General features: G+C 46.3%; 1 protein-coding gene and 1 pseudogene across 4 annotated transcripts in view; both read left to right on the top strand.

The window, feature by feature from the left end:
• Positions 1–15914, top strand: part of SHANK2 (SH3 and multiple ankyrin repeat domains 2) — a 554755-nt gene that overhangs the window by 58015 nt on the left and 480826 nt on the right. The gene's annotated exons all lie outside the window — the stretch shown is intronic.
• On the top strand, positions 3597–3694 carry LOC138427349 (U6 spliceosomal RNA; annotated as a pseudogene).

The following is a 15914-nucleotide window of genomic DNA, read 5'->3' as shown; positions in this document are numbered from 1 at the left end:
AGCTTTGTAGTATTGTCTGAAGTTGGGGAGGTTGATTCTTGCAGCGCTGTTCTTCTTTCTCAAGATTGCTTTGGCTATTCAGGGTCTTTTGTCTTTCCACATGAATTGTGAAATCTTTTGTTCTACTTCTGTGAAAAACGCCATTGGTAATTTGATAGGGACTGCGTTGAATCTGTAGATTGCATTTGGCAGTATAGTCATTTTCACAGTATTGATTCTTCCAACCCAGGAGCTGAGTTCACGAGCTGCAACAAGAGAGGCCTTTGCAACGGGAAGCCCATGCATTGCAACTAGAGAGTAGACCCGACTTGCCGCGACTAGAAAAAGCCCACGCACAGCAGTGAAGACCCAGTGCACCCAAAAATAAATTTAAAAAAATACAGGTGCCCAGGCTCACCCCCTCATGAGCCTGGGGTGGGACCAGGCATTGATTTTTCTTTTTCAAGCTCTCAGGTGGTCTGAGTGTGTAGTCATGGAATACCCCTCCATCTGTTTATGTCATCTTTGATTTCAGCATTTTGTATAGTTGCTCTTTTGTCTCCTTAGGTGCGTTTATTCCCTTTTATTCTTTCTGTTGCTGTGAAAACAGAGTTTGTTTACAGAGATTGAGTCCTTAATTTCTCTTTCTGATTTTTCATTGTTAGTGTATAGGATGCAAGTGATTTCTGTGTATTGATTTTATATCCTGAGACTTTATTAAATTCACTGATTAGTTCTAGTAATTTTCTGAGAGCATCTTTAGGGTTTTCTGTGTATAGTATCATGTCATCTGCAAACAGTGAGAGTTTTACTTCTTTTCCGATCTGGATTTTAAAATTTCTTTTTCTTCTCTGATTGCCACGGCTAGAACTTCCAAACTATGTTGAATAATAGTGGCAAGAGTGGGCACCTTGTCTTGTTCCTGATCTTAGAGGAAGCGCTTTCAGTTTTTCACTGTTAGAATAATGTTTGCTGTGGGTTTCCCCATGGACTATACAGTCCACAGGATTCTCCAGGCCAGAATGCTGGAGTGGGTAGCCGTTTCCTTTTCAGGGGATCTTCCCAACCCAGGGATTGAACCCAGGTGTCCCACATTGCAGGCGAATTCTTTACCAGCTGAGCCACCAGGGAAGCCCAAGAATACTGAGGTGGGTAGCCTGTCCCTTCTCCAGGGGATCTTCCCAACCCAGGAACTGAACCAGGGTTGCAGGTGGATTCTTTACCAGCTGAGCTACCAGGGAGGCCACCTTATTGTATATGGCTTTAGTATGTTGGGGTAGGTTTCTTCTCTGCCCATTTTTGGAAGAGTTTTTTTTTTTTCATAAATGGGTATTGAATTTTGTTGAAAACTTTTTCTGCATTTGTTGAGATTATCATATGGTTTTCTATCTTTCAGTTTGTTAGCATGGTGTATGACATTGATTGATTTGTGTATATTGAAGAATTCTTGTATCCCTGGTATCAACAGGAATATAAGAATATTAGAACAGCTATACAAGAATTCTTGTATCAACCTGATGATGGTGTATAAGCTTTCCAGTGTGTTGTTGGCTTCTGTTTGGTAGGATTATGTGGAGGATATTCACATCCACAGTCACCAGTGCTGCTGGCCTATCATTTCTTTGTGATTCCTTTATATCAGGGTGATGGTGGCCTTGTAGAATGAGTTTGAAAGTGTTCCTTCCTCTGCAGGTTTTGGGAAGGGTTTCAGAAGCATAGGCATCCACACTTCTCTAAACATTTGATAAAATTTGCCTGTAAAGCCATCTGGCCCTAGGCTTTTGTTTTGTGGGAGATTTTTGATCACAGTTTCAATTGCAGGGCTTGCATGTGGCTTGTTCATAATTTCTACTGGGTTCCGTCTTGGAAGGCTGAACTCTAAGGATCTGTCCATTTCTTCCAGGTTATCCATTTTACCGGCACTAGGTTGCTTGTGGTAGAGTCTCTTATGAACCTTTGTGTTTCTGCACTGTCTGTTGTATCCTCTCCTATTTCATTTCTAATTTTGTTGATTTGATTCTTCTTTTTTTCTTGATAAATCTGACTAATAGTTTGTCAGTTTTGTTTATCTTCTCAAAGAACCAGCTTTTAGTTTTATTCAGTTCAGTTCAGTCGCTCAGTCGTGTCCGACTCTTTGTGACCCCATGAATCTCAGCACGCCAGGCCTCCCTGTTCATCACCATCTCCCGGAGTTCATTCAGACTCACGTTCATCGAGTCAGTGATGCCATCCAGCCATCTCATCCTTGGTCGTCCCCTTCTCCTCCTGCCCCCAATCCTTCCCAGCATCAGAGTCTTTTCCAATGAGTCAACTCTTTGCATGAGGTGGCCAAAGTACTGGAGCTTCAGCTTTAGCATCAGGCCTTCCAAAGAAATCCCAAGACTGATCTCCTTTAGAATGGACTGGTTGGAGCTCCTTGCAGTCCAAGGGACTCTCAAGAGTCTTCTCCAACACCACAGTTCAAAAGCATCAATTCTTTGGCGCTCAGCTTTCTTCACAGTCCAACTCTCACATCCATACATGACCACAGGAAAAACCATAGCCTTGACTAGACGGACCTTAGTCGGCAAAGTAATGCTTTATTAGTTTTATCAGTCTTTACCATAGTTTCCTTCATTTCCTCATCTTTATGATTTCTTGCCTTCTACTAACTTTGGGGTTTTTTTGCTCTTCTTTTTCCAGTTGTTTTAGGTATAAAGTTGGGACGTCTGTTAGTTATTTTCCTTGTTTCTTGAGGTAGGATTGTATGGCTATAAACTTCCCTATTAGAACTGCTTTTGCTGCAGCCCATAGGTTTTGAGTGATTGTGTTTTCATTGTCATTTGTTTCTAGGAATTGTTTTATTTCCCTCTTTATTTCTTCAGTAACCTGTTGGTTATTTAGAACTGTATTATTTAATCTTCATATGTTTGTGTTTTTTACAGCTTTTTTTTTCCCCCTGTAATTGTTATCTAGTCTTAGAGAGTTGTAGTCAAAAAGGATGCTTGATACAATTTCAATTGTCTTAAATTTACTGAGGCTTGATTTGTGACTCAAGATGTGGTCTGTCCTGGAGAATGTTCCCTGTGCACTTGAGAAGAAAGTGTGTTTTTCTGTATTTGGTTGGAGCGTCCTGAAGATATCAGTTAGGTCTGTCTGGTCTAGTGTGTCAGTTAAGGTTTGTGTTTCCCTATTTTCTGTTTTGGTTATCTGTCTGTTGGTGTACATGGAGTGTTAGAGTCCTGGGTTACTACTGTGTTACTATCAGTTCCCCTTTATGCCTGTTAGCGTATGCTTAATGTATTGGAGTGCTCCTGTGTTGGGTGCACAATTGTCTTCTTGGACTGATCCCTTGTTCATTATGTAGTGTCCTTCCCTATCTCTTGTAATATTCTTATTTTGTGGTCCGTTTTGTCTGTTGTGAGAACTGCTCCTCTGGCTTTCTTTCCATTTCCATTTGTAGGAAATACCTTTTTTCATCCTCTCCCTTTCAGTCTGTATGTGTCTCTAGGTCCGAAGCGGGTTCTCTTGTAGACAGCGTATGTACGGATCTTGTTTTTGTATCTATTCAGCCAGTCTGTGTCTTTTGGTTAGAGCATTTAATTCATTTACATTTAAAGTAATTATTGATATATTGTGCTTGCTTCGGCATACTAAAATTGGAATGATACAGAGAAGATTAGCATGGCCCCTGCACAAGGATGATACGCAAATTCGTGAAGCATTCCATATTTTTCTGGAGAAGGAAATGGCAACCCACTCCAGTATTCTTGCCTGGAGAATCCCATGGATGGAGGAGCCTGGCGGGCTACAGTCCACAGGGTCGCAAAGAGTTGAACAGGACTGAGCGACTTCACTTTCTTTCTTTTCTTTCTATTGATATGTATTTTCCTATTGGCATTTTCTTAATTGTTTTGGGTTTGCTTTTGTAAGTCTTTTCCTTCTCTTGTGTTTAAGATTTGTTGTAAAGCTGGTTTGGCAGTGCTAAATACTCTGTTAGTATTTGCTTGTCTGTAAAGCTTTCGATTTCTCCATCAGTTTTGAATGAGATCCTTGCCAGGTAGCATAATCTTGGTTGTAGATTTTTCCTTTTCAGTACTTTAAATATATCCTGCTGTTCCTTCTGGCCTGCAGAGTTTCTGCTGAAAGATCAGCGGTTAATTCTGTGGGGTTTTCCTTGTATGTGAATTGTTTGTTTTCCCTTGCTGCTTTTAATATTCTTTATTTGTGTTCAATCTGTGTTAATTTGATTTGTATGTATATCGGTGTGTTTCTCTTTGGGTTTATCATTTCCTTTACCATGCTAGGGAAGTTTTTGACTATAATCTCTTCAATAATTTTCTCAGACCCTTTCTTTTTGTCTTATTCTCAGTTCAGTTCAGTTGCTCAGTTGTGTCCGACTCTTTGTGACCCCATGAATCGCAGCACGCCAGGCCTCCCTGTTCATCACCATCTCCCGGAGTTCACTCAGATTCACGTCCATCGAGTCAGTGATGCCATCCAGCCTTCTCATCCTCTGTCGTCCCCTTCTCCTCCTGCCCCTGATCCCTCCCAGCCTCAGAGTCTTTTCCAGTGAGTCAGCTCTTCACATGAGCTGGCCAAAGTACTGGAGTTTCAGCTTCAGCATCATTCCTTCCAAAGAAATCCCAGGGCTGATCTCCTTCAGAATGGACTGGTTGGATCTCCTTGCAGTCCAAGGGACTCTCAAGAGTCTTCTCCAACACCACAGTTCAAAAGCATCAATTCTTCGGTGCTCAGCCTTCTTCACAGTCCAACTCTCACATCCGTACATGACCACAGGAAAAAGCATAGCCTTGACTAGACGGACCTTAGTAGGCAACGTCTCTGCTTTTGAATATGTCTTATTCTGGGACCCCTATAATTCAAATGTGGGTGCATTTAATATTGTCGCAGAGGTCACTAAGACTATCCTCAGCTCTTTTCATTCTTTTTCCTTTATTCTGCTCTTCAGCAGTTATTTCCACCATTCTGTCTTCGAGCTTACTTATCCGTTCTTCTGATTCAGTTATCCTGCTGATGGTTCCTTCCAGGGTGTTTTTAGTTTCGGTAATTGTGTTGTTCATCCCTGCTTATTCTCTATTTCTTTTAGCTCCTTGTGAAACGTCTTCATCGATTCTTTCATCGCGTCCGGTCTGTTTTCGAGGCTTCGGGTCGTCTGTGCTGTCGTCACTCTGAACTCTCTCTCAGGTAGTTTGCGCATTTCCTCTCTGTTTAGCTGGTCCTGTGAGTTTTCACCTTGTTCCTCCATTTGTGCGGTATCTGTGTCTTTCATTTCTTTCTTACTGTTTCGGGCCTCCTTTTGCTCGTTTTCAGTGTTGTCTTCCGTTTTCCTTTGGGCTTCTTCCCTCGGTGGGTGTGGTCAGTCCAGTGGTTTGTGTAGCCTTCGTTCTGGGGGGGACGTGTGCCTGCGTTCTGGTGGGAGGAGGTGCGCTTTTCTTTCTGATGGGCGGGGCTGTGTGCGGCGGCATCTTTGGGGGTGTGTGTGGGAATCCTGTCTTCTGATGACTGAGTTTGTGTTCCTGTCTTGCTTGTTGTTTGAATGATATGTCTTTGCTGGGTGCTGCCGGCAGTTGCTTGATGCCTAGTCTTGAATACAGGTGGAGGCCTTCACGAGAGTGCTCCCTGGGGTCAGGAGTTCTCTGACAGTCTAGGGTCCTGGGCTCAGTGCTCCCACTCCCAAGGCTCAGGCCTGATAACCCGGCTGGTGAACAAAGGTTCCACAAGCCTTTTGTTATGGTGATAAAGGGGATTAAAACCAACACACAGAAACAGGCAGTGAAACAAAACAAGAAACAAACAAGGTGCCCCGACAAATGGTGAATGCAAAATCAGACATCATAACAAAACCAAAGGAACACACCACACCCACACACGCGCGTGCACACACGCATGCACGCACACACATGCACACACACACGCACACACACCCACACGCTTGCACACACACCCACACACATGCACACATACACCCACACACATGCACACATACACGCGCACATACACACACACATACGCACACGCACGCACACGCACATGCACACACACACCCACACGCGCGCACACACACACACGCATGCACACGCACACACGCACGCACGCATGCACGGGAAACCGAAGGAGTCCAAAGAAAAGAAGGTGCAAGAGAGTGACCTGGTGAGGAAAGGAAACCAAAAATGATATGGATCGATTAAAAACAAAACTAAAACACAAACCAGAAAATAAGGCCGCAGAAGAGTGCCAACTGCGGAATAAAGCAGAGAAAGCAAACTAGCAAACACGGCGAGATGAAGAAGAGGAAGAAGAGGAAAAAAAATAGAAAAGCCAAGTTAAATAGAAGTGTATAAAAGATCTATATATATTAAAGAATAACTACAGCAGCAAAAGTACGATAAGAGAAAGAACAAAAAAACCAAAAAATATTGAGGAAAAACCCCACAGAACTGCAAAGAGCAATGCAGAGGCACTCAGCCGCCCAGAGCTCTGGCTCTGCTGTCTTTCTCCAGCCTCCGGCAGCCTTCAGAGGGCCTTCCGGACTGGTCCTTCTCTGTCGCTTGGTGCAGCAGGCATTCCAGGGCCCCCAGCTGGGGTCCTTCTCTGTTACTCAGCGTATCAGGCACTCAAATGGCCATCCTCTCTGGGCCTTTCTCTGTTCTCAGCTGCCGATGCCAGGGGATTCCAGGGGAGAGAAAGGCTGCAGTGATGGCCTCACTGACTCAGCATTATCGCCTGGCCTCCACGGCCGCTGGCCTTTTGCCCACCGTGATCTCCCTCGTGTCTCCCCAGGCCATCTCCCTGCAGTCAGGAGCCGGCAGCTCCCAGCCACCGTGTGCTCCAGGGGACCTGCGTCCCTGTCCAGGGTACGTAGGGCTGCGGCAAGGATTGTCCATGTGGTTCTCACTCCATTCAGACAATCACAGATCAGCTGTGGCGCTCTCCAGCAGCCTCAGATGCTTGCCCTGTGTCCCAAACAGTTGCCCCGTTGTGGGGCTCTGACCCCTGCTTCAGTTTCCCCACGCCGTGGGTACAGGTCCCATCCTGCTCACTCTCGTCTTTTCTCCTTCCCTTCCTTTCGTGAGGATCTGTATATCCCTTGCTGGTGGTCAGGGACTCCTGCCTGCTCTCAGACCTCCCGCATCTGAGGACGTGACCCTGATGCACCCGTGGGGAGAGGTGTGCCCCACGTCCATCCGCTTCTCTGCCTCCTTGCCTTCTCTTGTGATCTTACTTTTAATTTGCTCGGAGTCGGTCCGTCTTTGGCTGTTTGTTTAAGGTGGGTTATTGGCAATGTGATGGGAAGGGTGGTAGATGGTGGGCCATCCCACGTGGAGGGTCAGGAGGGGAGGGGCCATGTCACTGGGGAATTCCGACATCTGGAAATGAACCTCTTCTCTTGGGTTCCTTAGGTTCCTCAGACACAGCTCGAGTTCAGGGTCCCAGTGAGGGGAAGGGGCCGTGTGGGGGCAGCAGTCCTGCTGGTGCGCCCCTGTTCCCTGCGTGGTCCCATCCCTGCACGTTCTGGGTCTTCCTCCAGAATGTCCACTTTCTTTCCTGCGATGGGGATAGGGACAGTCAGCTAGCTGCCCGGGGGGAGGACTGGACCCGGGGGTCTGGCTGCTACCGGACAGCCTTTGCACTGGTCTTCCTGCCTTCGGCCCACGAGAAGCCCTTGGGTCACTTCCGAGCCCTTCTGGAATTCCGTGCTGCAAACTGGCACCGGTCCACCCCTGGTGCCAGCCATGCTCGCCAGCCTTCGGTCAGCAAGCAGCGTCTCCTTTGCTGTTCTCGCCGCTCCTTTTCCGTCTGTCTCTGTGTTCCTGTGTGTGAAAAACAAAATCACTTTCGTTTTTTCGTGGGGTTTCAAGGGCAAGCAGGGCTGTGGCCAGTCTGCCCTGTAAGAGTGGAGGTTTGCTCTGTGATGAGGAGGAACTGGGCGGCCAGGACAGGGCTGTGACGAGGGCTCCTCTGGAAGGAAGGAGGGGCTGTGTGATGATCCATCCTCACCGCCCCCCCGACCCAGGATTTCTCTTTTTTAAAATTTTCTCCTTTTTAAGTTGAGGAATTTTCTGCATGGACCATGATGCTGTCTGCAAATAAAGAGAGTTTTATTTCTTCCCTTCACATCAGGATGTGTTTTATTCATTTTTCTTCTTACTGAGCAGAAGCTGTGAAGTTGGACTTCTCTATCTTGTCCCTGATCTTTGGAGGACTTTTTCCAGTCTTTCACTGTGAAGTGTGGTGTTTGCTGTGGGCTTTGCTGAAATGCCTTTTGTCAGTTTCTTTCTGGCCCTAGTTTGCTGAGAGTTCTTGTCATGAGTCGATGTTGGGTTTTGTCGAATGCTTTTTCAGCAGCTGTTGAATTGATCTTATGGGTTTTATTTTTAGTTTGTTAATATGGTGAACTTCATTGATTGGGTTTTCAGTGCTAAATCAACCCTGCATTCCTGAAATAAATCACCCTTGGTTATGAAGTATTATATATTTGATCTCCCACAGTTTTGCTTATAATTTTTGCATCTGCGTTTGTGCAGGACATCAATCTGCTTTCTGTTTCGTATCAGGGTAGTAATATTGACCTCACAGAATAATTTGGGAAGCATTCTTCTTGTCAGTTTCCTGGGGAAAACATGTAACCTCTCTCGTTTTCTTTTGATTGACATTAAACCGGTATGTTTTCTCCTAGCTTCTTTCCCTCTGTTTCTGTCTTGATTTTTAAGGTGCATTGATTATCAACAGCTTAGAGTTGGATCATATTTAATGTGAAAATGGTAATAGTTTGATTTAAATCTGTCGTCTTGCTATTTGTGTTCTTCTTGTCCCATCTGTTTTTTATTCTCCTCTTTCTGCCTCCGTTTAGATTAGTAGAATTTTATGATTCTATGTTATTTCCTTTGTCGATGTGCTAGCTATAACTCTTTGCTTTACACCTTTACCTCCTTACAGTCCCTTCAGTGACACCGCGCCCGCTCGTGTACAGTGTGAGCGCCTCACGATGAGCTGCTGCCTTTCCCCCTTTTCAACTCTTGAGCTTGTGTTGTCATATATTTTTTCCTACATGTTTAAAAACTCCTAAATGTGTATGTTTATAAATAAATACATACTTGTAAATACGTATGTTTCAGTTCAGTTCAGTCGCTCAGTCGTGTCCGACTCTTTTCGACCCTATGAACCGCAGCACGCCAGGCCTCCCTGTCTATCACCAACTCCCAGAGTTCACTCAGACTCAGGGCCATCGAGTCGGTGATGCCATCCAGCCATCTCATCCTCTGTCGTCCGCTTTTCCTGCTGCCCCCAATCCCTCCCAGCATCAGGGTCTTTTCCAATGAGTCAACTCTTCGCATGAGGTGGCCAAAGTACTGGAGCTTCAGCTTCAGCATCATTCCTTCCAAAGAAATCCCAGGGCTGATCTCCTTTAGGATGGACTGGTTGGCTCTCCTTGCAGTCCAAGGGACTCTCAAGGGTCTTCTCCAACGCCACAGTTCAAAAGCATCAATTTAAAGAGATTTAAATAAGAGAAACTCGCGTATCTACCCATGTGATTGCCATTTCCTATTGTCTCCATTCTTTTGTATAATTTCATTTTTTTTAAATCTGGTATCATTTCTTTCTGCCTGAAATTTCTCCTTTAACGTCTTTTGCAAGGAAGACTTGAGTTCTTTCAGATTTTATATATGTCTGAAGACTCTTCATTTTCGAAAGCTGTTTTCCCTGGTTAAGTGATTCTCGTTTGAGTTTTTGGGAAAATGCTCTGAAAGCGTCGCTCCATTTTCCACTCACTTGCATTGTTTCCAACCAGGAATCTGCTGTCAACCTTAAGTTTGTTTTCTGAATGTAATATATGTTTTTTTTTTCCCTCTGTTTTTATGATTTTTCTCATTATCTTTGGTTTTGATTTGTTATGATGTGCCTTGGCATAGTCTTCCTTATGGTTCTTAAGCTTGGGTTTCATTGAGCTTCTTGGGTCTGTGGGTTTATAGTTTTCATCAAATGAATATTATTTTTGGCCAAAATTTCAAATAATTTCTTGTACTCTTTGTCATCAGGAACTCCTAGTTCCATATGTATTAGGCCGATGGAAGTTTTATAGCTTTCTGATAATCTGTTCTCTTCTAATAATTTGTTATTTTCTTCCTGTTGCTTTTCCACAATATCTTCGATTTCATCATCTTTTTATCTGTTGTCCATTTTGCTGTGAATCTTTTATCTGGTGTATTTTTCATTTCAGATATTGTCATTTTCATCTTTGAACACTTGATTTAGTTTTTAACCTTTCATGTCTCTGCTTGCCTTTTTGAACATGAAGAAATCAGTTAATATAATTTTTAATGCTTTGTCTGCTAATTATAACATCTGATTCAGTCCTGTTTAGTTTTGATTGGTTGGTTGTATTCCTCATTATGGTTCGTACTTTCCTGTTCCTTTGCATACCTGATCATTTTTCATTGTTTCATTAATATAGTGATATTTTTATTGCTCAGGTTTGTAAACTGTGGATTTTTCTTGTTGAGTCTATATTTTTGAATTTGTGTCAATATTGTTGAACTTTGTTCTGTTGAGTTCTTTGTTAACATTCAGTTAAATTGTTTAAAGACAGTTTGATCCTTTCAGGTCTTGCTTCCTGTATTTGCTCTTTGGGCGATAGCAGCATTCAGCCTGGGCCTGGGTATTTCCCACTGCTGAGGTCAGCCCTCTGTGTGTTCTGTGTCCTGTAAGTCATGAGGTTTTCCAGTTTGTCCAGTGGGAGCAGGCAGTGTTCCTGGACCTGTGTGATTCATGCACGTTGGGAGCTGTAGTTCCCCTGGTAGGTTGGCTGCCTCGAATGGGCTGGTCTCATCCTTCAGAATGCTCCAAGGACCCACTGCAGGTCTCTAGTGGCCTCTGTGTTCCAGGCTGTCCTCTCCTGGTCTCCGTCCTCCCGGGGCGGTTGTCACCTTGGCCCCCTGAGTTCTCAGCCTGTTGCCTCCGCTCAGGGAACTCGCCCGGCATCACTTGGCCCCTTCTGGGACCATCGCCCAGACACTGTGAGAGCAGGAAGTGGAGAGCAGCCCCAGGACTCACCTGGTCTATCTCCTGGCTCTCTCGTGTCATGGTCCCGCGTGTTTGAAAACCATTTATCGTATATTTTGAGCACATTTCGGTGGTTTCAGGCAGGAGGCTAAACCCAGCACCTGTTGCTCTATCTGCCTGGAAGTGGAGGTCTCTCTCTCTCTATTTTGCCTCTTCTGCCCCTGTGTTGTGTTCTCGCCTCCACCTCCCTCCATCTGGCCTGGATTCTGTTTCTCCCCACTTGCTTGCCTTCCCCCTAGCTCTGTCTCATTCCCTCTCACTGCTCCAGCATCTGCGTGACCACCATTGGCAGCCTGGGCTTCCTGGTCACCCCACCTCTGAGGCTCAAGGGTGAGAGGTTTTACATTTTCTGGATAGAACTGTCTTGCCCCAGCTGTGTTGATTGCAGGTCCCCCTACAGTCCTGGGGAGAAGGAAATGGCAACCCACTCCAGCACTCTTGCCTGGAGAATTCCGTGGACGGAGGAGCCTGGTGGGCTGCTGTCCATGGGGTCGCACAGAGTCAGACACGACTGAAGTGACTTAGCATGCATGCATGCATTGGAGAAGGAAATGGCAACCCACTCCAGTATTCTTGCCTGGAGAATCCCAGGGACAGAGGAGCCTGGTGGGCTGCCGTCTATGGGGTCGCACAGAGTTAGACATGACTGAAGCGACTTAGCAACAGCAGCAACAGCAGCTATAGTCCCGGACCCCATGACTCTTTATTTATTATTCTTCAAACTTGTCCTCAGTTGGACTAGTTGCTAAAGAAGCAGTAATACAAATAGCAGGTTCCATCCTGGCTGTTCTGATGGTGACAAAAAATAAAAACGACATAGGTTTACAGAAACCAAGGTGTTAATTTCAGCCAGGGAAGCATGTGCTGTGTGTGTGTGTGTTTTGCAGCTTGAGAAAGGGCCGTCAGGGAAGGTGCTTCTGAGTGACTGGGAGTGGGAGCAGGGAAGGGTGCATTCCAGGCGGAGGGAACAGCAGGTGTAAAGGTGGATGCGCTCAGTGCATCCTTGCCCAGGGGCTCCAGCGTTGAGACCCAGTCTGTGCAGCTCCCCAAAGCCTGTTTCCCTTCTGCTTGTTTCCCGTCTTTGTCACTTTGTTAGCCAGTGGCTTCCAAGGGCCTTTTGGTTTTTGGCTGCAAGGCACGCGGAACTTCTTTGACCAGGGGTTGAACCCATGTCCCATGTATTAGAAGCACAGAGTCTTAACCACTGGATCGCCAGGGAAGTCCAAGAGGCTTTATATGAATGCCAGTGTGATTACCTCTTGCTGTGATTGTTTTCTTATTCTGAAGAGGTTACAGGGTGTGCGAGTTTGGGTGTGCAGTTTGCCCAGAGAGGAATCAGCTGAGAAGAGCTTTGAATGGTGTTGCTCCCGGAGTGTAAATCGCTGCGTATCAGTTTTCTGTGGCTGTTGGAGTAAATGCCTGTGAGGGGGTGGCTTAAAGCAACAAAAATGTATTCTCTTGACGATTCTGAAGGTCACAGTCCAAAATCAAGGGCTCATCAACCCGCGTTCCAGGGGAGGATCCTTCCTCACCTCTTGAAGCTCCTGGTGGTGGCTGGTAACCTTGACTTGACCTTGACCTGTGGACACATCCCTCCAACCTCTGTCTCCATTGTCCCCTGGCCGTCTTCCTGCTTCTCCTGCCTGCGGTCTGCATCTTCCCATGGCTTTCTTATAGGGACACCAGTAATGGATTTCAGACCCACTCTCTTCCCAGGGGCTTCCCTAGTGGCTCAGACGGTAAAGAATCTGCTTGCAAGGCAGGAGACATGGGTTCGCTCCCTGGGTAAGGAAGATCCCTTGGAGAAGGAAATGGCTATACCCACTCTGGTATTCTTGCCTGGAGAATCCCATGGACAGAGGAGCCTGGAGGCTCCAGTCTATGGGGTTGCAAAGACTCGGACGTGACTGAGCAGCTGGCACAGACACTTTCACTTTCCTCTTGGCTTGGGGGTGTGAAGTAGCCTTTCTCGGGGGTGTTGGCCTGGCTGGTCAGCGGAGAGGATTCCTCAGTAGTCCCTCTTTGTGCGGCAGCCGAGAGGTCCCGGGGAATGACCCACTCCCGAGCGTCAGGAAGTGGTACAAACGCAGAAACCAGCACAGCAGTCAGCCTGCTCGGCGGCATTTGGGACATCCATCTTCACGCTGCTCAGAAAGCTCAGGTCACAGCAGGCCTGCCCGCCTGTGGTCCCAGCTAGAAGGAGAACCAGATCTCGAGTTCTGGAATTGATTTCTTCCCTCTGCCACTCTTTTTTTGAAAAACTGTGTCCTCCATGAGTGTTGAGAATGATTTTGCTTTTATTGTTAGTGCCGTTGACAGAAGTCCAAATGCTTAAAGATTAATGAAGTAGATTTATAAAACACTGTCGGGCAAGTCACCCTCACTCTTCCCATGTGGGAGTGACTGTGTGACGTTGGGTGGGGGGCCGCACGCTCACTTCTCAGCCCAGGAGGCTGTGGGACTGGGAAGCGCAGCCCTGACAAGTGTCTTTGGAGAGTCCTGAATCCGTGTGTGCGGGCATTTTCCTTCATGTTCTCCCTCTGCGCCGGCTCTGGGAGGCCTGTGGAGGGGCCACTGTGCCCGATGCCCGCCTCTTCCTGCCTGCCGCGCGGGGTCAGACCCTGACCTGCAGAGCTGCGCGTTGCCCTAGTGTGAACTGGGCAGTGTTCTGGAAGGCAGCCTGGCTTCATCCCTCATGGGGGAGCCCACGGAGAAACGCACATGTGCGGATAACACAGATCGTCCGCTTGTAAGAACCCTTTCCGAGGAAGCTATTCGAAATATGGGAGAAGATGCTTAAAAGGCGGTTTCTTTTTCTTAATATGTGTATTTTATTGAAGCATAGTTGACTTACAGCGTTTCAGGTGTGCAGCAAGGTGATTCAGTAACGCGTACGCACATACATTATTTTTCCGATTGTTATCCGTGATCGGTTATTACAAGCTACTGGCCACAGTTCCCTATGCTCTACAGTAAGCCTTTGTTGCTTGTTGCATACCTATCTGCTTAAAATCAGAAGTCTAGCGTTCTATTCATACTAAGTCAAACAAGTGAAATCAAAATGTCATAAGGTTTTTAATTAGGCGAAAATTCATAAGTTTTCTAAAACATATATATTATGCCTGCTATAATATGTATATATAGTATGAATGTATATGTTAATATAGCATGTATGTGTGCTTACTATAATATATATACACACAGAAGCTTTTCTACTACACTTGATAAGGCTTGAGAAAGAAATGAAAAAAAAAAGAGATGGAGAAGTGGGAAAACGTAAACTCAATGAAATGAGCCCTGAATATGAAGTAGAAAAAGTGAGACAAACTAGATAAAAGTAAAGGTCATCATATAGTCCAGTCGGTTTTAAACACAGCTGCTCATTAGAAACATATCCGGAGCTTTGGGGGAAAACGCAATACCTGGCATTTGTATTTTTCAAGAAGTTCCAGGATAATTCTGGTCTGCATCTGGCTTTTTTTTTTTTTTGCATCTGGCTTTTTAAAAGGCGGTTTCTTTTAAACGAAGTCCCAGGAGAAGCCGTGCTCATGGCCCCCGTCTGTGCTCTTGGTGTCAGAGCCTCTCCTGGGCATCCTCCCGTCCTCGGTGCGAGGTCAGGCAGGGGGATGGCGGCTGCCAAGGTGCTTGGTGAGCTCCCTTTGCTCCGGGGGCTGGTGAGCGCTGGGCTGGAAGTCCTGCAAGCCCTTGGCCCCCTCTGCTGACTCAGTCACCGCGTCCCAGCAGGCGTCAAGCAGGTGACGCTTGTGTCCTGTTGGAGCCTCGAGCACCCGTGGGGGTTCTCTCCACACGCCCGCCCCTGCAGCCCTGAAACAGGCCTCCCAGCCTAGAGCTCCAACATGGGCCTGGGGGGTGCAGGAGCTCGGGAGCAGAGGTGGGCCTTCCCAGATGGTGTGAATGTTTGTGTTCATCAGTTGAAGCCCCCACCCTCAGTGTGCCCATGTTTGGAGATGGGGCCTCCCTGGATGTCATTAAGGTTAAATGAGGTCACGAGGGTGGAGCCCTGATCCTATAGGATTAGTGTCCTCCCTTGGGTTGGGAAGATTCCCCTGGAGAAGGAAATGGCAACCCACTCCAGTATTCTTGCCTGGAGAATCCCATGGACGGAGGATCCTGGCGGGCTACAGTCCATGGGGTCGCAAGAGTTGGACACGACTTAGCAACTAAGCCAGCACCACCAAGAAGAGATCCAGAGCACTCCCTCTCTGTGTGCGAGGACGCGGGAGGAGACACTGTCTGCGGCCAAGAGGAGGGTCCTCACCAGGGAGTGAGCTCACCAGCGCTGAACCCTGGGCTATGGCTGGGCACCTGTTTTCCTGCAGCCTGTGACTTTATGCACAGGGCTAGTCCGAACTCCCGGAAGAAACAACTGCTCCCCTCTCATTCCTGGGGGTCTCTGAGCTTTTACACCTCGACTCTGCTGAGAGCTCAGTGTGAGAAGTGGCCCGCACGCCACCTCCCAGCAGGCCTGTCTTATTATTCAGGGGCTGGAGCAGGACTCCAGATGGAGTTCGATAGGCCTTGTCCTTCCTGTTTAAAAATCATAAATCAAGCTGGCAAGCTGTTAGATAAAATATGTTTTCTCCTTCTGCTTTTTACACATTAACCTTCATAGTGACATAAATTTAAAAGTGTCGACCTTTACCCTTTTATATGACTGATAGCTGGCAATATACTGATGTGACTGGACTTAATTATTATTTGTACACTTGGGTACTATGTTGATGCCCAATGATATTCAGATAAGTTATAAACATCATTTGTTAATTACTATATATTCCATAAAATAGATTTGTCTTCCCTTCTGTTTAGCAAAATCACTATGCACGTTGTTACAATCCAGGTTTTTTTAC

The sequence above is a fragment of the Ovis canadensis genome, chromosome 21 (genome assembly GCF_042477335.2).
Source record: "Ovis canadensis isolate MfBH-ARS-UI-01 breed Bighorn chromosome 21, ARS-UI_OviCan_v2, whole genome shotgun sequence".
NCBI lineage: Eukaryota > Metazoa > Chordata > Mammalia > Artiodactyla > Bovidae > Ovis > Ovis canadensis.
This window is presented reverse-complemented; position numbering and strand designations above follow the sequence as displayed.